The sequence below is a fragment of the Lissotriton vulgaris genome, chromosome 2_1, assembly GCF_964263255.1.
Source record: "Lissotriton vulgaris chromosome 2_1, aLisVul1.2, whole genome shotgun sequence".
NCBI lineage: Eukaryota > Metazoa > Chordata > Amphibia > Caudata > Salamandridae > Lissotriton > Lissotriton vulgaris.
This window is the reverse complement of record NC_141687.1, coordinates 194,199,609-194,224,451: the sequence shown is the minus strand read 5'-3', so window position 1 is coordinate 194,224,451 and position 24,843 is coordinate 194,199,609. Positions and strand designations below refer to the sequence as shown.

The 24,843-nt window shown below is 43.0% G+C and overlaps 1 long non-coding RNA gene across 1 annotated transcript in view; it reads right to left on the bottom strand.

Moving 5' to 3' along the window:
- LOC147729826 (uncharacterized) overlaps positions 1-24,843 on the bottom strand; it is a 169,297-nt gene that overhangs the window by 97,070 nt on the left and 47,384 nt on the right. Inside the window, exon 2 of the long non-coding RNA XR_015308557.1 lies at positions 24,343-24,487. This is a non-coding gene — a long non-coding RNA (uncharacterized LOC147729826). The remainder of the gene's footprint in view (positions 1-24,342; positions 24,488-24,843) is intronic.

The window sequence follows — 24,843 nt, the reverse complement described above, 5'->3', positions numbered from 1 at the left end:
CTAAAGAATTATGATGATTTAAACCCAGATCAGTTGACTGGGGGTGAGTGCTTTCAATGTTCAACACTCTGTCCATCATCCCCTTTGGTTTTGCTTTGTTTGCCCTAAGTTGGCAGGGTATGCCCAGACGTGGGTACCTTCCTCACTTTGCCACTGGATTAAAGTTAGCCCGGCTGATGACGGCTGATTAGCCAGAAACCGGTTCCAGGATGCTGGTTTCCGTCTAGGAATGACATCGCTTCGCAGTTCGGCTGGACTGTTCCCATGAGGCGCAGGTTCAGACTGATTTCCATATGGCCATGTCTGAACTGGGGAGGCGGAGTGAGCTAAAGAATGATGTTGGATTAAACCCAGATCAGTTGACTGGGGGTGAGTGCTTGCAATGTTCAACACTCCGCCCATCATCCCCTTTGGTTTTGCTAACAGAATAAGACTCATAAAGCATGTAATGACAGTCCATGAGTTTAGAAGTCCAGGGTTCAACATAAACAGCAGTCACATCATATTTCAATAAAACACCCCAGCAGACAATCACCAGAGAAGACATATAAATCAGAGAACCTCTTCCATTCTAAGAACAGGACACCAAATTCTGATGTCTCAGCAGAACCACAAGCTACAGCTACAAAGTGCCATGTCATTGGAGTCACACAAAGCCATGAACATCACACCAACCCCAGCAACAGTAGCAGCTTGATTGACTCAACCAACACCCCATGGGCAAGACCAGGTGCAAGACCAAGTGCATAAAAAGAAGCCAAAAGACTTTCGACTTAAGTAGTTTGAGGGGTTATGTCCTCTGTATTTAAGAAAGAGAAGATATTTTAGGAATATGAAAAAAAATCCGTGGAGAGATGTGATGTCATAATGACACTACAGCTCAAAGATACAAGACGAGTGTCCCAGAGGGTGCTGTGCAATTTATCACATCCAATCGCATTCAATACAAAGGGCTTAGGATTTACTGGGAGTGAAATATAGCACTTACTCTGATCTTTACAATAACAGTGGAGACTAAGATAGGGATTTGGGTAATTTCCACACCAAAATCGACGTCCCTGTAATTAGCGGTTGTATGTCGCTACTACGCATCTCGTTGCAATGCATGCCATTACCACGCATGTGTTACAACAGAATGCTTTTTCCACGCATAACCTTTAACACGGATATTCCTTTACCGGGCATAGATTTACAACGATTTTCCTTGTACATTTATGCATGGTAAGGGCATACTCTTGATAAAGGTTATACCCCTCCCCTGTACCTTTTCATGACCCCACAGCCCCCTCTTCTTATAATTACCCCTGCCCTTAACCCTTATTCGTTTTTTTTATAAACTAAAATTCCATCTTACCTCTTCATGTCATCTCTACATCTTCCTTGCTGACGTCACTGATGTCGTACGTCATAAAGAGGAAGAGGAAATGTATTTCCCTTTCCTATTAAACAACGCTGATTGCCTCAAGTTCCGGCTCATCAGGTGCGTTTTTTGTGGATGGGGGTAGACACCCCACTACCTTTTTTAATCCCACACTTTTCTGTTTCTTGTGGGGAGCCCCCCAAGCTCCCTTTTTCTTTTTTTAACATTTGCCACACATGCCTTTACTACGCATCTCGTAGTGAAGATATGCGTGGTAAAGGCTGTCGTTGTAACCACGCATGCGTTGTAATGCATGCGTGGTAAAGGTTTTCGTGGAAACGGCCGCGTTATAGTGGCCGTTTCCTGTAATAAGCAAGCCTTTTACGACTCAGTGGGGCAGATTTATGATGCCCTTGTGCCTCTTTGCGCCGCAATTGCGTCACTTTATTTGACGCAACGGTGGCGCAAACAATCTAGGAGATGCATCACGTTGTAAAGCCCTGCGCCATAAGGAGACGTTCCTGCGCAGGGGGGGGGGCGTTCCGGCGCAGGGGGGACGTTCCTGCGCAGGAACGCCTCCTGAAAGTGGCTGAGTGAAATCTATGAGATTTCACTCAGTCACTTTCAGGCCAATGCTGCGTCAAAACCCTGCGCCTGCTTGAAGCAGGCGTAGGTCTTGATGCAGCATTGTAAAGATGGGGCACCCCCGAGCCTTGATGGAGCTGCGTCGCGCTTGCGACGCAACTCTAGCAATGCACCACCTTTCCGGCACAGATGCGTCACGCATCTGTGCCGTTTTTGCATCATGGTGCGCCGCATTGTAAATGCGGCGCACCATGGGTGGCGGAGCTGTGGCGCACTGTGGCGCGCATTAGCTGGCGCATCCCTGGGGATGCGCCAGGTAACATAAATCTGCCCCAGTATATTTTGACAGGTTTTACACGCTGACATTTATCCCAGTGTTGCAAATGTAAATGTAAGTGATAAATGCTGTATCACTTATAATGCCGATCCCAGAACAAATAGAGTTTCATATAGGTTTTGAAAAACCTTTTATGTGTCGGGGACCCTGCCGGAACGGGACTTGCCTTACAAACTGCAAGAGCTTTTGGTCAGCAGGGACATGGCAACTCTGGAGCAGGGGTTTAGTATACACAAGGGAGTTCCTAAAAGTCTGGGAGGAGACGGCACGGCGGAAGCTGAGATTGGAACAGGTTGCAATGGACTGTGATTGGGATATTGGAACTGAACTAGGTAAAGAGAAGACTAGACAGACAAGGCATATGCAATACATGAAACAACAGGAAGGCAGCAGAAAATAAAAAGCAGAGGAACGATAGACAGATAAGGCATATGCAATACATAAAACAACAGGAAGGCAGCAGAAAATAATAAAAAGCAGAGGAACGATAGACAAACTACTATAATTGATAGGTTGTATGCTATGCAGAAACGTTGCTGTGTGCAGGGGAAAGATCTTACAATAAGGCAAGGAGCAATTAATCACATGGTTTTGGAAGACATCCAGCAGCTCTTCTGGATGAGCGCTGTGTGAGTCTGTCAGAGGCACCAATCCCCGGCCTCTCACTTGCACCTTTGGGAATAATAATGATTTCTATGTAACACAAGAGAGGACAAAAAGAAATAGAGCATGAAGCACTGAATACAGGAATCAATTGTGCTCAAGGAAGACCAAGACTGGTTGCTAAGAACAAGAAGATAACTCAACTCACATTCTGCAGCTACAGGTATACTAAAATCCAATAAAAGGAGCTATCCAAAATCAAGGGCAGGATTGACACTTTGAAGAGACACTAGAGACCAAAACTGGACCTCTGCATACCAACAAGGGTAGGGCTGGGCGTTTGTGTGCATAAGTTGAAACACTGGCATACAAAAGGGTCAGCGAGTCTAATAAGAAGGAACAGAAACAGATAGGCCAAAGTAGCACAGCGGATAAGAGGGACCACGCAATAAGGAATACCAGGCCACACAGAACCAAGCAGCACATCTAAAAACAGAGCAGGGAGAGACTGGCAGTTCACAAGGAGCCTCAAAAGTGAGGCATGTTGCAAACACTGAGATCACAGGGTAGAAATAGCTGGAAGCTTGGAGGGAGAACACAGGTGCTGAGAGAGAGAGAGAGAGAGAGAGAGAGAGAGAGAGAGAGAGAGAGAGAGAGAGAGGTGAGTATTAAACTAGGTGCTTGGAATCAGAGAGCTACAGTGAAAGGAAGACTGCAGAGGCACTTGGAGCGAGAAAGACTCTGAATGCCAGCAGGTACAAGTTATAACAAACATTTGCAATGCAATAGGTCTCGCATTTGCAAGAATTTGAGTCATTGGCATTTACGATACCAATAGTTCAAACTCTCGCAAATGCGAGACCTATTGCATTGTAAATATATATATATTTTTTTGTCAAAGCGCCCCATGCTGCGCTTTCACTTTAACTGAGGCCACGCCCCTTTCTTTAAAAATGCCGCATCTAAAGAAAGAGGCGTGGCCGACATTAAAGTGAAACCGCTGCATGGGGGCTTTGACAAAAAAAAGCATCTGTTTGTCAAGTTGACAAAAAATTATTTTTTTATAAAAGCGCCCATTCCACGCTTTTACTTTAATAGCGTCCACACACCTTTCTTTATACGCGGCTTGTCTAAAGAAAGGGGAAAGAGGTGCAGTCTCCATTACTTTGAAAGTGCCCCATGGGCACTAGTCAACAAAAAAAAAATAAGCGCGGCTGCTTTACTTAAAGCGGGCCTTGCTGCTAAAATGAATAAATAAGTAAAGAATTGCAGGCGCTATAGTTAAAGTAGACCGCCATTAGTAATTAAAATAAAACTGGGCGGCATGCTGCGACGTAGAGGGTAAAATAGGGGCAAATCATTGAACAACATAGTGCTCACAGCCAAGATAAATTAGACAAGTAAAATTATCCAGTCATTATGGGAGGTTACAAATGCAGACAAGGCAGTACCAAGGAGGGACTAACAAGCCTATTCAGGAATGAAAAGCAACGATTTCGCAAAGACGGTAACAGGAGCCAGTTGAAAAGATGGGCGGGACATGGGCGGAGCTTCAAGTCACTACCTCACTACAGCATGCCTCGCAGAGCAGCGCATGCGTGGTACAGGTTCGACCTAAAAAGGGGTAGAGGTTGGGAAACAATTGAGAGTGAAATACATAGGGAGAGAACAGGTGGGAAGAGAGAAGGGAAGGGAGAAAGAGGGAGGGGAGAATATGGCTTACGGACCAGAGCTGCGTTCAGGAGAAAGAGTGCGTGGAATTTGAAGATCGGAGTGCACATAGGGAACTAAGCAAGAGTACAATATGGAGCCAAAGGAGGAAAGGGATAGAAAGAAGGGTGGTGTACTTGGACTAGGAAACACCTGGAGAGGAAGGCAGAAGGGTGATAACAGAGCTCATGAGGAACGTGGTGGGAGCAGTGCATGAGCACCAGAGGCCACATGGGGTGGACAGGAGCGTAGGGTACGTGGAGAAGTGACACAGAACTAAGGGAACATAGGCTCCAAGTAGCCAAGGGCACTTGGGGACGAAACAAGACTATAGGGACATCATGAGTGCCTCATTCCTAATGCCCCTATGGCAATAGAAAGTTCATACCAGAACAGAAAGCACATACCAGATGTGCAATATTTAGCTATTATCTGTCTGAGTGCATGGCCTGTCTCTTCCGCATGCTAGCCGAAGCCCTGCTTCTTCTCCTTTTCTCGACTGCCCAATTCATCCTCCCATGATCCTTTGTACCAACATTCCCAAGATCCCTATGATAGGAGACTTGGGTCGGGGACCTAAAAGGTGCTATAAACTGGAGATTTCTGTTAACAATATTCTGCATTCTGGGAATTGTAGTCCTGATTCACCTCAAGCCAGTGGTATCAATAAAGTGGTTTATAGAAGGAAGGCACAGGATATCATGTGTCTCAAGTCATTGGGTTATCTGGCAAACATGCAGAAAGGACTTGCATGTTTTGAGTTGAGGTGGAGCTAGAGGAACACAGACCTCACTTAATTGTAAGTGACACTTATACATTTGGAGGTCAGTTTGAGCTCTCACTCAAGAAGGCTATATGTCATTCTTGCTGGGAAGTACTCGTGCATGAGCTTTGTGTGCATCTTTATTCAGAGCTTTGCTTTGTGCCGAGCGAATCCCCGGAGCTCCAGAAGTTTCTGGAAACAACTCCACCTCTAGGGGAGCCCTTGTGAAGTCCTCCTTTAAACGGGGAGAGCTGCTTTGATACATCAGCATGCTGCTCCACAAACTCTGCCAGCATTGTCTATCTTGTTGTTCTAATAAATCGACATTTATATGTTATCATTTAAATGATGTCAATTCCTCGCCATAGGGGTTAAAGGTTGTGTGACATCACTTCCTGAGTTGTAAAATGCTAATTCGTTCTCACGCCTGAGAACTTTGAAAACGTAAGAACAAAGGGGTGCCTGAGAGAGAATATGAAGAGGGGAGGGTGAAACACAGCAGCAAGCCTGGACTGAGAGAGAGAAGGGAGGGAAAGCAGGCGGGAAAGAGGACGGGGAAACAATGGAGCAGGAGCGGAAGCCCCTGATTCAAGGCTGGGTTTAGAGGGCACCAGGGCACGAACCTACTGGAGGCCATAAAGCAGGGGTCAAGGTCGGGTTTGGGGGCCGTTTCAGGAGGTGTGAGAGCTGGGAGTTGTTCATGGGTAATGCGACAGGAGCTCTAGTGGGTGCATGATACCCACACAATACAATGAATTTCTCCTGAAAACAGTCTTCAAAAGAAAAGAATTCTGGGAGGAGCCGCTGTCAGTAGTATGAAGCCGAGCTAAGGTAGATAATGTAAATTGTTTTTTTTTTTTAGTGGAGTCTGATAGCAACGTATGTAGATTGGGGAGAAGGACTATATGTAAAATATGAATCTAATGCAGCCTGATAATTATATAAACCCATATTTTAGTGGAGTGCATAATGGAGTGGAGCAAAACATCGTTAAAACAAATCAATCTCTCATAAAACATTCGATTTGTATTTTTTTTAAAACACAATTTGGGTGTCCTGGGTGAAAGCCATCATGACGACACAGTGAATATTCACTGGCTGGGTGGTGGTGGTGCGTCGCAAAGGTGCGAACAGTAAGTGTTGTAGGTAGCCTTACCTAGTAACGCGTGAAATGCGCGAGGGGCGGAGGTCACAGGGGTAGTGGAGGGGACAGTAGAGCTGTTCATCCAGGTGAGGCTGAGGACGAAGCCAACCTCCTCCATTTTAAGATGTTGTGAGTGTGCCTCTTCATGGCCTTCTGTGGGTATCGTGGCAGACAGAAAGTCGGTTGGCTGCTTTTCCAGCGGTAGCAATCGTCACGGTTGCCTGGCGGAGCGGTTAGCATGCTCACATTATGATGCCGGCGGAAGCCAGCCTTTCCGTGGCAGTTGAAACGCCATTGAAAGGCTGGCACAGAATGTCTTCAGGGGCTGTTGCGGGCCCCCTTGTGTTGGGGGAGGTGTGGGTGCATTGGGGGGTACTCATGGTACCCCCCTACATTTCACTGCAACTGTCAGGCACGGTGTAGAGACTGCCACGTAGTGCAGTGAAATGCACAACATGCTTTTTTTAACATCGCTGCAGTGCTTCTGTCAGCAGCCACCGCCGCAATGTTAAAGGTGCGGAATCCGACCGCAGCAGTGGGGGGGTCCCATCATAATTGTATATGCGGGACCGCCGCACGCATGGCAGTCGGACCCAATCACCGCTACGGGGGTGGGCGGACCAAGTCCGCCCGGCATCGTATTGAGACCCTAATCCCAATTCCCAGAAAGAAAATGAAAATATTTTCCCACAGGTATTTTTACATTACATGAATGCACATTTCTGACTTTTTGAAATTTGGAAAAGTTTACAAGGGTACATCAGATAACCTGCAACAGTCATAGATTTCCAGTTACATTTTCATCTGCTCCCATTTGCTCAAATACGGCCCCATTTCTACATTCTCATTTGTATTCAGTATACTATTTTATTTATTTATCAGGTTTTGTATAGCGCAAACTTCACCTGAGGGTATCAGAGCACTTTACAGAGTTAGCACAATGGCGATTACATGAGGTGCATGTGGCGTACATAGAAAAACACAAAATGCGTAGTGACAATATATAACAGAAGACAGCAGGATAAGTGGACCGGAATAGTCTAGAGATAGTTAAGGTAGCACAACAGTAATTACACAAGGTGCATAAAGGGTAAATAAAATAAGGACACTGTAACAATATATATAAAAGAGAATTACAATAAACAGTAGGATATGTGAAGAGATAGATTAAACATATTGCTTCAGGAGTAGGAAGCATGAAGTCGTAGTTTTCCCTCCGAGAAACTGGTGTTCTGGCCCAATGGAGGGTGATAGGAAGGAGAGGAAGGCAAGGTAATTTGTATTAGGGGGAGGGTAAAGATAATGTTGTGAAGAAGGGGTGATGCTTTGCAGATGCTATTTATGTATTTTTCAATAAACAGGGAAATATTTTTTCTCGCCGGACAAGTCCCTTTCCTTAACCTCAAACAATTTTAGGTGGTCATATTCCTATCAGAGGAAATGATTGTGCTCTCACTCTCAATAGTATTAAAGCTGTTTTTTCGGATGGAACTGAGTGTGGGAGAAATTTATGATTTCCTAAAAATGCACCCGTTTTGTGGATTTAAACGAACTTTTAACAGCATACTAGTCCTGGAAGACGTGCTCCCCATACTTGGAAGAAGAGCTATAAATCTATGTATAAGTAATTCCTTTATGATGGTAACATCGCATTTTGAGAGTTGCAACCGTGGTTTTATACTTGTACATTAAGTCTACAGGCACAAATTATATTGTGAAGCAGTCCTCATGTTGCTGAGGTATTAAGCATTGTGTATTTGTAAAATCTGTAGCATTGTTATTGCATTGTTTAGTTCTGTAGTTGCAGTTCAGTGGTAGTAGTATTGGAGCTGTGGATGCGGTGTTTTCACATTAGTTTTGGAGTGTTGTGCTGTATTAACACTTAGGTTTGTATTCATGGTTGTGGTGGCACTGTAATTGTAGTCCTACAATGCTATAATTGTGTTTTTTTTTTTTTTTTTTTTTTTTTTTTTAGAAAATAATTTCATTCCAATTCATCCATATTGTTTAAATATAAAAGAAAACACATTATATAGTTTATCTAGCAGAGAAATGCAAAAACGACAAATACGAATAGATTACATACATGAGTCGAAAAGATACTAATAGCATATTAGGAAGCAATACATATCAATTAAACAGAGACTGAGTGGACCAAGCCATGATGGGAGACCAGATCTTTTCCCCCCGCATCCTGGACTTAGGCCCCCTAGTAGCATAAATCGCTGTTTCATAGTTATAAACTGCCAGGAACCTAGCAAGCCAGTTTTGGAAACATGGAGGATTTTCCTCTTTCCAACGAGTAGCCAAGATAATGCGATATACAGCAGAGCCGATAAATAACATTACTACCTCACTGTGGTGCAATCTCAAAGTACAATCATATCCCAGCATAAAAATAGTTGGTGATTCCGGCAGTTCTCGTCCAAACACCTCCCTCCAAAACTCCCAAATCATTTTCTTAAAAAGCCCTAAGCTGTCACATTCGTAGAACATATGCACAAGCGTCGCAGGTCCGCTTTTACACCTGGGGCAACGGTCGCTGTCATTTTTCCCCCAGGCATACAACTTGGCAGGTGTATAATAGAGATTATAAACTGTTTTGTACAGCTGAGCTCTAAGATTGGTGGAAAGTAAGAATTGGGAGGCCATTGTCAATACCTTGTCTAGGTCCACATCTGGATTGTTTAATTTGCTAGCCCAGGTTACTTCTGTACGTTCAATATCATCAGGTGTATTAGCAAGTAGTACATTATAAAATGTCCCTATTCTAGAAGAAGATTTTTGAATATCTTCCAATAGGGGTATTCTGTTCTAGTTTATGTTGGGAAGCAGATGATTAATGCTTGATCTAACTTGAAGGAATTTAAGATAATCGCTGCTGGGTATAGAATATTGAGTCTGGAGGAAACTAAAATTAAGTTTTTTCTCGGAGCCTAGAAGATCAAAAAGAGATGTAATTCCATAACTCTTCCAGTTGGCAAAAGTCCCATCATTAATGTTTTGCGAGAAGAGAGAGGATTGCCAAAGTGGGGAATATCGGGTGTATTTAGGAATTTGCAAAAATGTTGTTATTTTAGTCCAAGCTTTCCAAGCCCCTGTAACAATCTTGAATTTGACTTTTTTATAGTATCCAGGATCGTAGTGTCTGAGTAGGAGTCCTCTGGCTTTAGAGCCAAGGGCCAACTGGTATATTGATGGAATGTCGGCACCTGCTTCATTCTGTAAAGGACTAACCAAGGGAGCAAATTGCTGAATATATGCAGCCCAATAGTATAGGAACAGTTGAGGGATAGCCAGACCACCTCGATTGTAAGGGAGAGACAGGTATTTTAGTGATCTTCTTATCTTGCCATATTGCCAGACGAATTTGGAGATTTGGGAGTTGAGGATTTTGATAAATTTATCATCTACTAATAGGGGGATGGTACGGAATAAATATAGAATTTTGGGGAAAATAGTCATTTTAATATAATTCCCCCTACCTATGATGGTGAGGTGAAGGCTATTTACCCTAGCAAGATCCTGTCTTATTATATCAATAAGGGGTTCATAGTTAAATTTGACAATGTTTTGAGTTTCGGCAGCAATCTGCACTCCGAGATACGTGGCCTTATAGACCCGCCTGGGGTCAGAGCAAATCGTGTTTTGTGTACATAAGATTACTGTCTTATTCCTATTTAAGGAATATCCTGTATAAGACCCAAATAAGAGTGCAGTTGCCTCTATCTCTACTAGGGCTGTCTCCGGATCAGGTGTTAAAATGGCGACATCATCCGCGTAGGCCAGGACTTTAGTTTCAAAGATACCTGTTACCACAGGATGAATTCTGGGGTACAATGCTATAATTGTAATGCATTTCTTACAGTGTTGTACTTGCACTGGTGGAGTTGTAGTGCTGAATCTCTAGTGTTGTAGTGACCTTGTATGGTACAGCAGCGTCATAGGAGTATTCTGAGGATGTATAGTTGCAATTGTAACATTTTATCCTTAGTGCTGTACTTGTAGCTTTGAGACTGTAGTTATAGTATGGTCATTGTAGTGTTGCAGTAGAGGAACTACTGTAATACTAGTGCTTTAGTTGTGGTGATCTTGTAGTTGCAGTGTGGCCTCAATTGCAAATAAAGTCTGACTTGAAAAGAGGTTGCACTCAGGGCAGACTCCTGTTTTACTTTCCTGTCTCTCCTCTTCTCGTCCGTTTGTCCACTGAAGAGCAAGGAAATACACAGCCCCGGTGTATCACTCCACAGTACTTTTTTAGTGGTTGCTTAAGGCACTGTTTACATCTTAAAAAAGCACACCGAATCAACACACATTTTCTTTTTATCTCCTGGATGCAATGTGATGGAGCAAGATTGCGCATGTAAAGCAACTTGCTTGTATGCAGCCCTCTCGAAAATAATATTAATGTACTAATATGTTTCGTCTATTAATATTGCACCACACAACATTTTTAGTATCTAGGGGAAGCTCGCCTATGTGCTTTTCCTAACCGTAACTCTATAGCACTAAAATGGCCGCATATCTACTGTGCATGCGTATGTCACACTCACGTGACATGACGTATTACTTCGCTTGGTGGGAAACTTTTGCTTCTGCGCATTTGAACTAGGATGGCTTCTCTATGTTTTAAATGTGCTAAAGCTTGCATTGCTGCTTTTGCTAAATTGTTTGTTCTGCCTAATCTTTAACGCTGTAGTTAAAACAAAAGAATGGGAATAGAGTAGAGATAAGTGTTATACAGTGCATTAATTTATTTCTTGTTCTAAATTTGTTTCTCTTCTATTTTTGCATGTTTTGTACTTTGGGCCTGACGTACTTCTGAACTCCATCTTTGAAGGAACTGCACCTGTGCAAAGAAACTCAAGCTACTGAATCATTCGCATTGAACTCATGCCAGCATCAGACATGAACTGTGAAAACTCTGGGAACGTGACCCCTGGAACGTGACCCCTTAACCCTGCCAGAGGAAGCTGAACTATACAAAGTTATTACAATGTTATAGATATTGAAACATTCACTGGTGGAGTAAAAGTGCATGGGAAAATAAAGTTATGGGAGGGAACTTAATTTGAATACAGAATGAAAGTTACCTCATATCAATATGGTGTGATGACCTCTCCTCATCTTTTTGACCAATCAAATTGAGGGATTCACACATTTGCAACATTGGGGGGTGGTACACTGCCCTGGAAAATGGTATATCTAAGTTAGGCTTAGCTAGCTAGATTGTCCGACTTGTCCGAATAGCTGACCTGTCACTGACCCAATGCACTCAATAGGCGATCGAGAGCAGAGGTGCTGGCGGAGCACTCTGTCAAAAGATTCGATCACCCAATCGCGGTTCTGGAAGGAGATCGATAACCCAATCGGGGTCCGACTGTTAGCTGCAGACAGGGTTGAAACGCTGGCAATGTACTTTAGCTGTGGGTGCCGTTCTTAGCCTGTGGTGGTCCTGTCCTGATTCAATTTGGTCCGTATCTGTCCTGATTGCTGGTCTGCACCTGTTATTTCCTGCTGGCACCGGCACTTTGGGGTTTCTATCCTTTATCCCAGCCCGTGGCCAGGGTTTGGTCTTCACATCATTCTAGGTAACTATAAAAATTCTATGTGGTTACGTCTTTGTACTGTTTCCCCTTTTCTACCCTTCCTTTGTTTCATTGCTTAAAACGAAAGTTTACTTATTTACTCTGCTTAATCATAACTCTTGTTGATTGATCATATTTTGATTAATGTAGTATGAACATTGACATTTAAATTTTACATAGATAAACAGTTAAACTTTTCTCGAGTCTGTGGTTGTTCAATGAGTGCAAACGTTTATTTTACTGCCTATTATGCTAACACTCTTGATCCCTTAGGACTTTAGCTACCAGTGATAAGGATTGGTAAGTCAATGGTATAGGTCCTAAATAGGTCAATCTAAACTTGGTAGGGAAGCATACAGTAGGTCACCTGTTCAAAGTGTATGTGTTTTATGGGCCCAGGTGAGTATGGTGAAACGAGCAGGTGGTAAACCCACGCTCTATGAAAATGCACCATCACTTCAGAGTGCTTTGAGACCCTATCTAGAGAGAGAAGGACAGAAGTGAAGGGAGCAGTGCTGGAAGGGAAGATGTGGGAAGTTGAGAAGGAGACGGGCGGTACTGGTACTGGAAGTGCTAGTGGAATACATTTTCCAATAATATGGGAATCTCATTTTGTCACTCCCTCCCCTGTTAAAATGGGGCTTTATTCATGCATTCGTGCACCATCAGATGACCCTCTGTAGGCAAGCATAACTGCCCGCTACCAGCCAAAAAGTGCTTCAACACCTCATCAGGGATGGCAAGCACTATATCAATGCAAACCCTTCCCTCATCTATCGCTCCACTATCCCTTTTCAGTCCAAATAACAAACTAATCTCCCAAATTAATTTCATAGCTCACTATACTAATTCCCCACTAATCCTCTTTGGATTCCGTGCTACTCGCCGGAAAAATGCGTTGATGCCTCGTCAGGGTTAGTAAGCGCTATATATGTGCAATTACAATACAATTACAAATACAACATTGATCATATATAACACAGTTCAACATAACATCATCAATTGGTGCTAGAAGGTACTACTCAAACCTTTCACAGTCCATCTCCATGCTATCCATTTGCAATGACCAGCAGTCTAGGAGACCTAAAGGAGTCTAACATAAGACCATCAAATCAACAACAGAAATCCCCAAGCAAGCATGATAAGGCCCTACAAAACACTGTTGATATGAATAAACAGACTATTAGAGGACCTGCACCAGCACAGTCCAATGAACCATTAATCTGTACTGACCACAACCAGGCAACCGTGATACAGCCATACACACCATCCTCAGTTTGACTTGGCTCAGTGGCTCCGTTAACGAACACCGGACAGCTAATCAGACCACAAGAATGCCACCGCAGACAACCATCACCTAATCAGATCCGCCAAAAAGTGCCTCCTTCAAAGAGCGCCTAGACAATAATGCACACAACAGCAAAGAGCTCTTCAGCATTGAGAAGGAACTCTCCAACTCCAGCTCCAACACCAACGACATCCCACCTTCGCAAGACCTGTGCGATTCGCTTGCCACCTTCTTCCATCGCAAGATCGCAGACATCCATGACAGCTTCAACGCCACAACAACCTCCCCAACTACTACGGAGATACCCGCCCCCAAGACTACCACTCGCACCAACCGGCTACTGTCAGGCTTGAAAAGGATACAAGCTGGATTCCACGGGAGCGAAGATAAATCCTCCTATCCTCCAAAAAACAGTAACAGGAATGCACATTGAGAAACACTCCTGTCAGCTGTTCCTTAAAAGTATGGGGAAAAACCCAAGGAGTGTCCACCACTCTCCCCATACAAGGGGGGGTAACAGGAAGGTGGATGCTGGTCTGTCTGGTAGGATCACGCTGCAAGCAAATAGGGCATGTGATAACCTCATAAACAATCTGTAACTCAACTCCTTAGTTTACATTGACATGTGCTTAGTTAATTAGGCTCACTTACCCCAGTGAAGTCCATTGGCGCCTTAATGGAAGTCTTTGCAGGCAAGATGCACCTGGGAAGTCTGATGCCAGATTAGATAGGGCAGGACCGTAAAAGGACGCACTCACACACCAAACACTCAAACGAGAAAGAAAAAAGGGGGATTTTGGATTTGAGGTGTGCTTGCCGGTTCTCCAGGGGGGGAAGAAGAGCGGAGCAGCCACACACACAAGAGGTGTGCCGCCCGGCCCAGGAAGTGATTACCCGGTGGAGCGCGCACACTCTCAACAGGGCAGAAAATAATTCCACACAAAGCAGAAAAGACCATCCGGTCAACACTAGGGCTAAAATCTAAGGGACGTGAATTGCTGTGTCTCTAAACCGGCGGGATACCCTCCAGGGTACTTGAAGGCGGACCAATGGAACCCCCGGAGTGGAGGGAGAAATACAAGACCCTCTACGCCAACTGTAAATGGGACTCTGGCGGGGGGTTGGAATGAGCGTGAAAGAAAGGCTTTTCAGCCCGAAAAGCCGAGGGTGTTCCACAGCGCTTACCGAATGAGAGATGATATCCGAAAACGGGGAAAAGGAACCCAAATCTGCCTAGAGCTACATAGAGGCGGGCAATGAGAACGAGCAGGAACGGGGCAGCGACGCTGGAAAAGAGACGCTGTTCTGCAACCAGGAAGCAAGGAAAGGGCGTTGTACTGGAACAGTAAGCCAAGCAAGGGTTTACGCTTGGTCGAGTCTCTTTACGTAACTAAGGGAGCGTCTCAAAAGAACATCATTGTGATGTTTTGCAGGTTATGGAGCGTGTGAAAGGACCTAGGGGAGACCAAGGCTAACCACATGTCAATGTCTTCGACGCAGCCCGCGAGGCAAAACTCTAACAGCTACTGTCCCGGACCAACATCAATGACGAAGACACCATCAAGATCATGAACACCATTCACTCCGGATCTCCATCAGACCCTTGCCCACACCACATCTTCAAAAAAGCCAGCACCACCATCGCACCCCATCTCCAGAAAGCCATCAACATCTCATTTCAGACAGCAACCTTCCCGGAGAGCTGGAAGCACGCCGAGATCAACGCCTTACTTAAGAATCCCAAGGCGGACCCCAAGGACCTCAAGAACTTCCAGCCCATCTCCCTGCTGCCGTTCCCGGCGAAGGTCATCGAGAAGACTGTCAACAAACAACTGACCCGCTACCTAGAAGAGAACAACATCCTGGACCCGTCCCAGCCCAGGTTATGCAGCAACCACAGCTCCGAAACTGCCCTTATCGCCGCCACCGATGACATCAGAACCCTGCTAGACAACAGAGAAACCATGACCGTCATCGTCCTGGGCCTGTCAGCCACCTTCGACATGGTCTGCCACCGCACACTCCAAACACGCCTCCACGACGCCAGGATCCAAGAGAAGACCCTGGACTCGACCTCCTCCTTCTTCTCCGTCAGAACACAGAGCGTCCGCCTCCCCCTTCCACTCGGAAGCCACCAAGATCATCTGCGGCATACCCCAGGGTTCATCCCTCAGCCCAACACTGTTCAACAACTACATGGCACCGCTCGCCCACGTCGCCCGACTACACAACCTCAACATCATCTCCTACACCGATGACACCCAACTGATCCGCTCCCTCACCAAGGACCCCACACCGCCAAAACCAACCTCCACAAAGGAATTAAGCCCATCGCCGAATGGATGAGGAACAGCCAATTGAAGCTGAACTCGAACAAGACGGAGGTCCACATCCTCGGATCCACCCCTTCGGCCTGTGACGAATCCTGGTGGCCGACCGCACTGCGAACAGTTCCAACACCCACCGACCACGCATGCAACCTAGGGATCATCCTCAACTCCACCCTCTCCATGACTAGGCAGGTCAATGCCGTCTCTTCCGCCTGCTTCAACACCCTCCGCATGCTCCGCAAGATCTACAAGTCGATCCCCACTAAAACGAGAAGAACGGTCACTGAGGCCCTCGTCAGCAGAAGGTTGGACTACGGATACGCACTCTACACAGGAGCCTTGGCCAAACTCCTGAAAAGGCTTCAATGCATCCAGAACGCCTCTGCACGCCTGATCCTTGACATCCCTTGCCTCAACCACATCACACCCCACCTGAGGGACCTGCACTGCTTCCCCATCGGCCAGAGGATAACCTTCAATCTCCTCACCTATGCACACAAGTCACTCCACAACACTCGACCAGCATACCTCAATGGACAACTCACCTTCTACACCCATATCCGCCAGCTACGCTACGCTGACCTCACCCTCTCCACAGTCCCCTCTATCCGAAGAGCAACCTCCGGCAGCAGATCGTTCTCCCACCTCGCCGCAAAGACCTGGAACACCCTCCCCATCCACCTACGGCAGACCCAAGACCTGCTGACCTTCATATTACTCCTCAAGACCTGGCTTTTCGAGCAGTAGCAGCATTCCCCTGTCCCCAGCGCCTTGAGACCCTCACGGGTAAGTAGCAAGCTCTACAAATGCAATGATTGATTGATTAATTGGTGAGCCATACCAAGACTTCCCATAGCACGGTCTAATAACACCTTCAGTATAAACCAATGAGCCTTATCAAGGCTTGTTGTCATACAATTAATATAATCCTAACAGCCTGCATGGATGCCACCAGGCAAGCACAATACAACCCTGTACAACACTTTCTGTATGAACTGATGGACTATACAGAGACCTGCGGTATCGGCAACCAGTGGCACAGTCAATCTCAACTGAAAGCCACCAGACATGCTTGATACAATCACGTACAACACCCTCTGTATGAACAGATGAACCATACGAAGACCGTCTGCTACAGAGCGCAGTAACGCCATCAATCTACACTGACAGCCTCCATACTGGTTTGATACAGACATACACAACACCCTCTTCAAGAACCGATGACCCATACCAAGACCAGCTGTACAACAATCCAATAACACCATCAATCTGCACTGACAGCCTCCAGACAGGCTTGGTACAGTCACACACAACACCCTGTTTATGAACGGCTGAACCATACAAGACCACCTCTAACACAATCAAATAACACCATCAATTTGCACTGACAGCCACCAGATCAGCTTGATAGCAGCCATACACAACACCCTGTTTATGAACGGGTGACCCATCCAAGACCTGCTCTGAAACAATCGAATAACATCATCAATCTGCAGTGACAGCCACCAGACTGGTTCAATGCAGCTCTACACAACACCCCACGTCCAGCCTTTCAGTCATAACATAGAAGGCAGAAGGCGGTGGCAAGTGCCCGGGTTCAACACAGAACACTTACAGCACATGCTGCCTTGATGGTTATGAATACTAACCATGGTGCTGAAAATAATGACCAATTACCCCAGAGAAAGTAGGTCCATTCAATATTTTTCGACATGATTTAATGTGCCAAAAGGTGGACAGTCTTTGCTAAAAGCTACTAAACGGATGATGAATAGGCAAATCCTTTTACTGAAATAGCCATCCGCCCTCATATCCTTGGCAATCTGTCTCCATAACTGGATTGCATGTATTCTGCATTTTCCCACACTTCCAGGATCCCTGTGGCTGAATCTGAAACCGCAGGCTCGCCCGTGCTTCCTCCCTTTAAGTTCTGCTCATCAGCAAACCACTGGTGTCTCCAGCATCTTCCAATAATTTATGGCGTCTTTCATTTTTTAATCATGTTTGTTCGGATACTGTATCTTTTTCACAGTTTGTTTTCCTGGCAGTTTAACAAATATAATCAGATTTTACATGGCATATTTATCACCCATTAAACATCTCATATTTAATCCCACACAGCAGTGTATTCTGGGAATTAACATTTGTTTTATTGAAGACACTTTGTAGTGCATGGGACAAAAAAAGACTTAAAAGCACAGTACACGTAGTGGCACGAGAGCCTTGGGGGCAAAGACAAGCTAAGCTATGAGCAGGATGCAGAAAAAAACCTGCAGGTGATTTCTGTTCAAAAGTCAGATGTCAACATGACGGTTGCCAAAGCTGACTGTGACCCAAAGAGGCCCTGCTACAGGCGTGAGTACACATTTTACAGTAATAGAACATTTTTAGAATTGATCAACGCCGATTTCACACTGTAAAATGATTTACTCACACAACGATTTTCGCTTGGATACATTTAGTCAATAGGACAAGAGAAGGGGTGATTTATAGCTTGAATGCCCTAAAAGTTTATGCACAGCGACAAAGTTATGTGCACAGGAATCCACACATTTCTTTCTGACCCATTTCCATCCTGGAAATGGTCAAAGCTTTATTCCCATGACGTGTAAGAGTAAACACATGTTAACGGTGGAAATGGGAACAGAACATCCAAAAAATTGGTAGTGGTGCTGGGGAAGGAGAATTCTACATGGGGATTTGTTTTCCCTTTGGAGAAAAAATGCCACTGCACAAATGTTGTTGCATTTCCCTGTGTACTATGAACAATTGCACACATGGAAATAGAGGCACAATTGCAAATTCACATACGTTTTCCAGAAGCACACCAGGAAAACAATTGGTTTGTCACAGGCTTCTAAGCATTGCTAGGTGAACATTGGAAATTCATTAAATTAATAAATGTACACCTATGCACAGCGATAAACATCAGTAATGTCAGTAATTGTTTTAAATAAATGGACCAGTGGTCAATATATATGTAGAAAGCAGACATATATAAGCTCATCAGAAACAGATAATGGTGTTATCTGGGATACCAGAAGGCTGGTGGAGCCTGCATTTTAACCACAGGGTCCCAGCAGTACCTGGTTCCACTGAAGGACAATAACCTGAAGGGGTCACAGAACTAACCTGGATGGAGGGCACTTGGCCATACATAGCCAATCAATTGCTAAGCTTGCAGTCACAAGTCAGGGTGGGAGTGAAGTGTGCTGCCAGTCACAAGTCAGGGTGGGAGTGAAGTGTGGTGCTCAGACACAATGAAGATTAGCTTGAGTGGAACCATGAATATGGGGGTCCAGAGGAAGTCCTTCAAGTTTTATAGGTGAGAACAGGATTAAAAGCAAAACTATGAACAAAGACGAATATCACTAAATGATACCTTTGATGAGGCATGACCTCAAGGGACAACTTTACAAAATACTGTGCTATGGTGGCTTGTCACATGTATGAATGTTTAAGTATTCAAACGCAAAAGTAGTTTCAGTAGTGGTAAAGCACAAGCGAAGCTAGAGAGCAACAAGCCACTGAGCAAGTGTGGAAGCCCTAAGATGCCATTTGAGGCACACTCTTCAGGGTGATGAGATCTGTCCACCTGAAGTGGACCAGGAGAGAGATGCACACCTTGCCTAGTTTTCTCTTGTAGGCTCTAGATGTGGACATAAATCTCTCGTCCAATCCCAGTATATAAATACAAACAACTCAGAGTGGATAAAATGAGTTCCAGGGCATTCCTTAGGAATACAATCTCGTACTTGGCCAAGAGCGGAAAGTAATTACGTGGGTATGCAAAAACACAAAAGGAAATGCACATTTTGGGTCAGCTCCCGCCATGCTGGGTAGGCTAACGACAGTAGGTGTAGGTCACCGTGTAGTGTGTACACACTTTATCAATGTTGTTATGTGACAACCCTACTAGTCATACAGATTACTTTTGTGATCCTGTCTCCTTTAAAAACACTAATCGTTCAGCAGAAAAAAACACTTAGGTTTTCAAAATTAACAAAACAACCTAATTAGTTCACCATCCACGTCTTGTTTTTATTTTGTACATATCTGGTGAAACATATGGTAAGTTTTTTTTTCTAAGTTTAAAAATTATTGAAAGAAAGATTATAAAATAATGCGAAAGAAATATCACATAAGTAAAATCACAATGAAAGAATAACAATCTACATTGTGAAACAAATTACAATCTATGTTTAAGAAATGGTGAGGGAGGGAGAGGGAAAGAGAGAAGGAAAAAAAAGGGAGGGGGAATATCATAGAAAACGGCAAGGGGAAGAATATTATCTGAATCGTAATTCTAGTTCACCAACGCGAACATTGTTAAATATACTATTAAACATAAACTTTGAAATAGAATCCTTGAAAAGGAAAAAGGAGTAGTATCAGAAAATATCCATGTGGAATTTGAGGTAAAAAGACAACAGAGAATTCATGGAGGTTTCCTGACTTCATCCGGAGTGTTAACTGTAGTAGAAGAAGCGGAGGCTAAATCCTTTAGGTAGAAGAATAAAAGAAGACATAAAAGATTTCTTTTGATGCATAAAGCTACGGGGGTGACATTGCTTGTGTCCAATCTGTGGTGGAAACAAAAAGCATTCCACCAGGCCTTGAAAGTAACTTTCTCAGCTTGTTTCCAATTCGAACTGATTAAGTGATTAAGTGAAGGGCTATCGCCAATAGCAGGTCAATTAATGAGGGGGCAGTAGTTGGGTATATCCAAGCAGGTGATAAGGAGCCTAAAAAGATGTTGGAGATGGAAAAAGGGATTTGGGTATTGAAGATTTTATTAATTTGGGACCAGACTAAAGTCCAAAAACGGGGGAGAGAGGGGCAATCAAAAAGCATATGTTTTAAATCAGCTGAGGGACTTTTACATGACCAGCAGGCTGAGGAGAGATCTGTGGAAAAAGAGGCTAACTTCATTGAAGTGAAAAGAAGGTGTTTGTAGAGAAAATAGAGAGTCTGAGATGTATTAGCTGCTCTTGACGTTTTATGAATTTTTAACCAAAATATTTCCCAAAATGGAATAGACCAACATTCTACAAGATCTTTTTCCCAGGCCAATTCAGACTTCCCCTTGGGCCTATCAGAGGAGAAAACTAAATTTCTATATAGAGAAGAGGCCGATGTATTAATAGACTAAAAAGGAAAAAGATTGGAACATCTAGGAGGAATATTGGGAGTAGATGGCAAGGAGAAAAGATATTGTGAGAGAGAAGGAAGGAGCAAGTCATATTGAGATTTACAGGAGGAGGGTAAAGAAAAATGTAATTGAAAGTCTGAGAAAGAGAGAGGGAGAGAATTAGATACCAGTTGTGAAATCCAGAGTCTCCACGTTTTCCAATAAATGGTACGACCCTTAATACATAATAAGTGATTATTCCAAATAGGTTGTTGATCTAACGAAGTAAAAGCAGGATAAGAAGATGGAAGAAGAGGCATTAATATATTACGTATATGGAAGACCACTTGAGGACGAAAGGAAGAAATATTTTTAGTAAAAGCAAGGAGCTATAATGTGTTTCTCAATGCTCAACCATAGAGGAGGATGGACACATTTGTCATGAGAAAGCCACGGAGAGGATTGTCTCAGAGAAAAAGCCTAGTGATATGATTTAAAATCGAGAAATTTGAGCACACCAGAGAGTTTATCAGCTCTGAGAGCCGCAAGAGCTATTCGAGGAGACTTATTTTTCCAAAGGAATTTGGTTAATATAGAATCAATCTTTTTAAAGTAGAAATTAGGAATGTAACCCGGAATCATAGATAAAAGATAGATGAGCGGAGAGAGCATCATCTTAATAGAGTCCAAGCGACCCCACCAGGAGAGGAAAAGTGGATGCCGTCGGTCAATAGATATAGACAAAGATTTGGAAGGATTGTCGAAATTTACTTTCAAAGTTTCTGGAAAAGTGGAAGAGAACCATAAACCTAAATATTTAATCTTAGAGGTCTTCCAGGAGAATAAAATATTTAAAGGGAGAACTTCACACTTATCCGAATTAAGACGGTAACCAAATAACTGAGAGAAAGTATCAACTTGGGAAAGGAAAGCTGGAAGAGAAGTAGAAGGATTGGAACAATACAAAGGATATCTTCAGCGTAGACAGACATTTTAACATGGGTAGTGTTGAGGTTAAAACCAGAAATGCTGTCATCTAACCTAATTTTCGTTAAAAAAGGCTCGAGGGCAATTATAAATAAAAGGGGGATAGAGGACAACCTTGACAAACTCCTCTAAAAAGAGAGAAATATTCAGAGGATTTCCCATTAACAAAGATATGAAGGATTTAGGTCGAAAATATAATAAAGAAATGAGAGAGATCAATTTAGCAGGAAGACCAATCCATTTGAGTGCCTGGAACATAAAGTCCCATCCGATTCTATCAAATTCTTTTTCAGCATCTAATGCTATTGCAGCAATGGGATAATGAAAGGAAGAGGCCTTACTTAGAATATTAAAGAAAACCCTGGAATTATCCGAAAACACACGACCTTTGACAAAGCCGGATTGTTCTGGGCCAATAATGGTAGGAAGAACGGGATCAATATGAAGAGCAAGCATCTTTGCAAAAATCTTATAATCTAAATTAACTAAGGAAAACGGACTGAATTTTTTACAAAAAGAGGGATCCTTATTTTCTTTGGGAATTAAACAAATTACAGCTTCTTGAAAAGAACCTGAGGAGGAACCTTCATTTACAAAAAGCTTATAAAGCAATAAAAGATGGGGAAGTAATAAGGAGGCAAAGTGAGCGTAAAATTCTATAGTAAAAACATCGGGGCCAGGTGCTTTACCTCGTTTTAATTTGGAAACAGCATTTTGAATTTCAGATTAGGGGATGTCCGATTCTAATGGGGCAAAATCTGTGTCATATGCGGGATGGGGGTGAAGCGAGTGACAGAAGGAAGAAAGTGCATCAGAGGATGGTGAAAAGAAACACATTCATTTAGAATATCATTATCCTTGAAAAACGAATCACCGGCATTGTTACGAATGGAGTCAACTTTAGTCCACTCCCGACGAATCTTTAAATAATTTGAAAGTATTTCCCCATTTTATTTTTACCTCCATAATAACGGCACTGCCTCTTAAAAGATAAAAGGATGCAGCTTCCGTAGAAGAATAATTAAAAGAGATTTTTGCTTCAATAAAATGTGTTAAGGAAACTTCAGAGTTCGAGCGGTAATAAGAATATTCAAGGTGTTTAATTTTAGTTAACAACTGGGTTTTTTGGCTTCAAAAAGTTTTCTTTTCCGTGAAACAACATTTATGATAAAACCTCTGGCTGCAGCTTTAAAGGAGTCCCAAATCATTACTGGAGAAGAATCTGGAGTAGAACTGATAGAAAAGAATTCAGACGCAAAAGAAGTGAATTGGCCTGTGAAATTGGGATCTGATAATAATGAATTATTGAAATGCCACTTACCAGCATGAGGGGAAAAAGAAAGTAGATCAAAGTGTACAGAAATTGGGGCGTGGTCTGATATTAGGATAGAGCCAATCTCAGCATGTGAGACGAGTTGGGACAAAGGTTTACTGAAGAAAAGATAATCTATTCTAGATTGTGAGTTGTAAAGGGGAGAATAACAAGTATATTCCTGAAGGTCTGGATTACAAAGTCTCGAAATGTCAGTTAAAGGTTTACGACATATAGTAGAGGTGAATTGTGAGTGCATCTTGGTAATGGAGAATTTTACAGAGGAAAGCCTGTCTAGAATAGGGTTGAGGATCTGGTTGGAGTCACCTCCAAAAATAACATAATCATCATCAAACATGACAAGTTTATCAGAAATCTGATTCCAAAACATATTATCAACAGTAACTGGTGCATAAACGTTACACAGTACTAAGGGTATTTGATCAATAAGTAACTTAACAATTACCCAACAACCCTCAAGGTCATTCTCCTGATGGACTACTGAAAGGTGATGTTTTTCATGACATAGTATAGATAAGACATTTTTCTTTCCTAAGGCAGGAGAAGAAAAAAATGTGTCCAACACAACCTCTTTTTAGTTTAGCTGCTTCAAAATCTGATCAGTGAGTTTCTTGAATAAAAGCAATATCAGCATGTAATGCAGCTAAATGGGTTAACACACGTTGTCTTTTTATCGGGTGATTAACTCCTTTAACATTCCAAGTTAAAACTCCAAATGAGAACTATTAAACAAACATGCACAATTATTATAAAAGCATAACAAGTAACGTCTATCAAATAGAGAATAAACAATAGCTATTAGTATACAAATAGTACAAAAACTCAGGATGCTATTATTAACAAGAACAAGCATAAACCTTGTAAAAATAATTGAAGAGTGTCTATTAAGTAAAATATGAGTAAACAATATGCAAACAATATAGCATTTCAGAATCCTATTACATAGGGGAAAGAGAGTAGAGAAAAAAGTGAGTAAAATAGATACAGGATTAGGTAGAAAAACAAGATAAGGAGAAAAAGTGTAATGATAAAAAGAGAGTTATACAATATAGAAATAAAGAGAAAGAAAAAAGAGAAGGGGAAGAAACATGGAAGAGAACAACTGAAAGAAAAGGAAACAAAGACTAAAGATATAATTCAATATTAACAGATGACAATGAAGAAAAACATCAAAGAGGCATACCACAAGACAACAGAAGACTGGGGGTGGTGGAACCACATAAGGAAAGTAGCACACCGAACCAGAAAGACCACAGGGGCGTGCGCAGGAAGAGCAACCTCCAAGAGAACATGAAGAACAAACAGGTCGAAAGGTCACAAAACCGCATCTAAAGGGGGACCAAAAGAGATATGATTAACAAATTAAAATCACAACAGAATTAAAATTCAATACAAGGTACGGAATACAAAATACAGAATACGAAGAACATAATACAGAATACAAAGAGGAAGGAGTACAGAAAAAACATCTCAAAGGTCATCATAACGGAACAAAGCTCCAATGTATAGAGAATTTATGCACAGAATTTATGAGCGAGGGATTTCCATTGATTAATTTGTACATGAGTGAAGAAATTGCTGAAGCATAATTTGTTGTCTTATTATTATAAGTCACTTTAAATAGGCATGGGTGGAATAATCCGTAGCGAGCATTCAAGGGGCGAAGGGCAGGCCCCATGTCTAA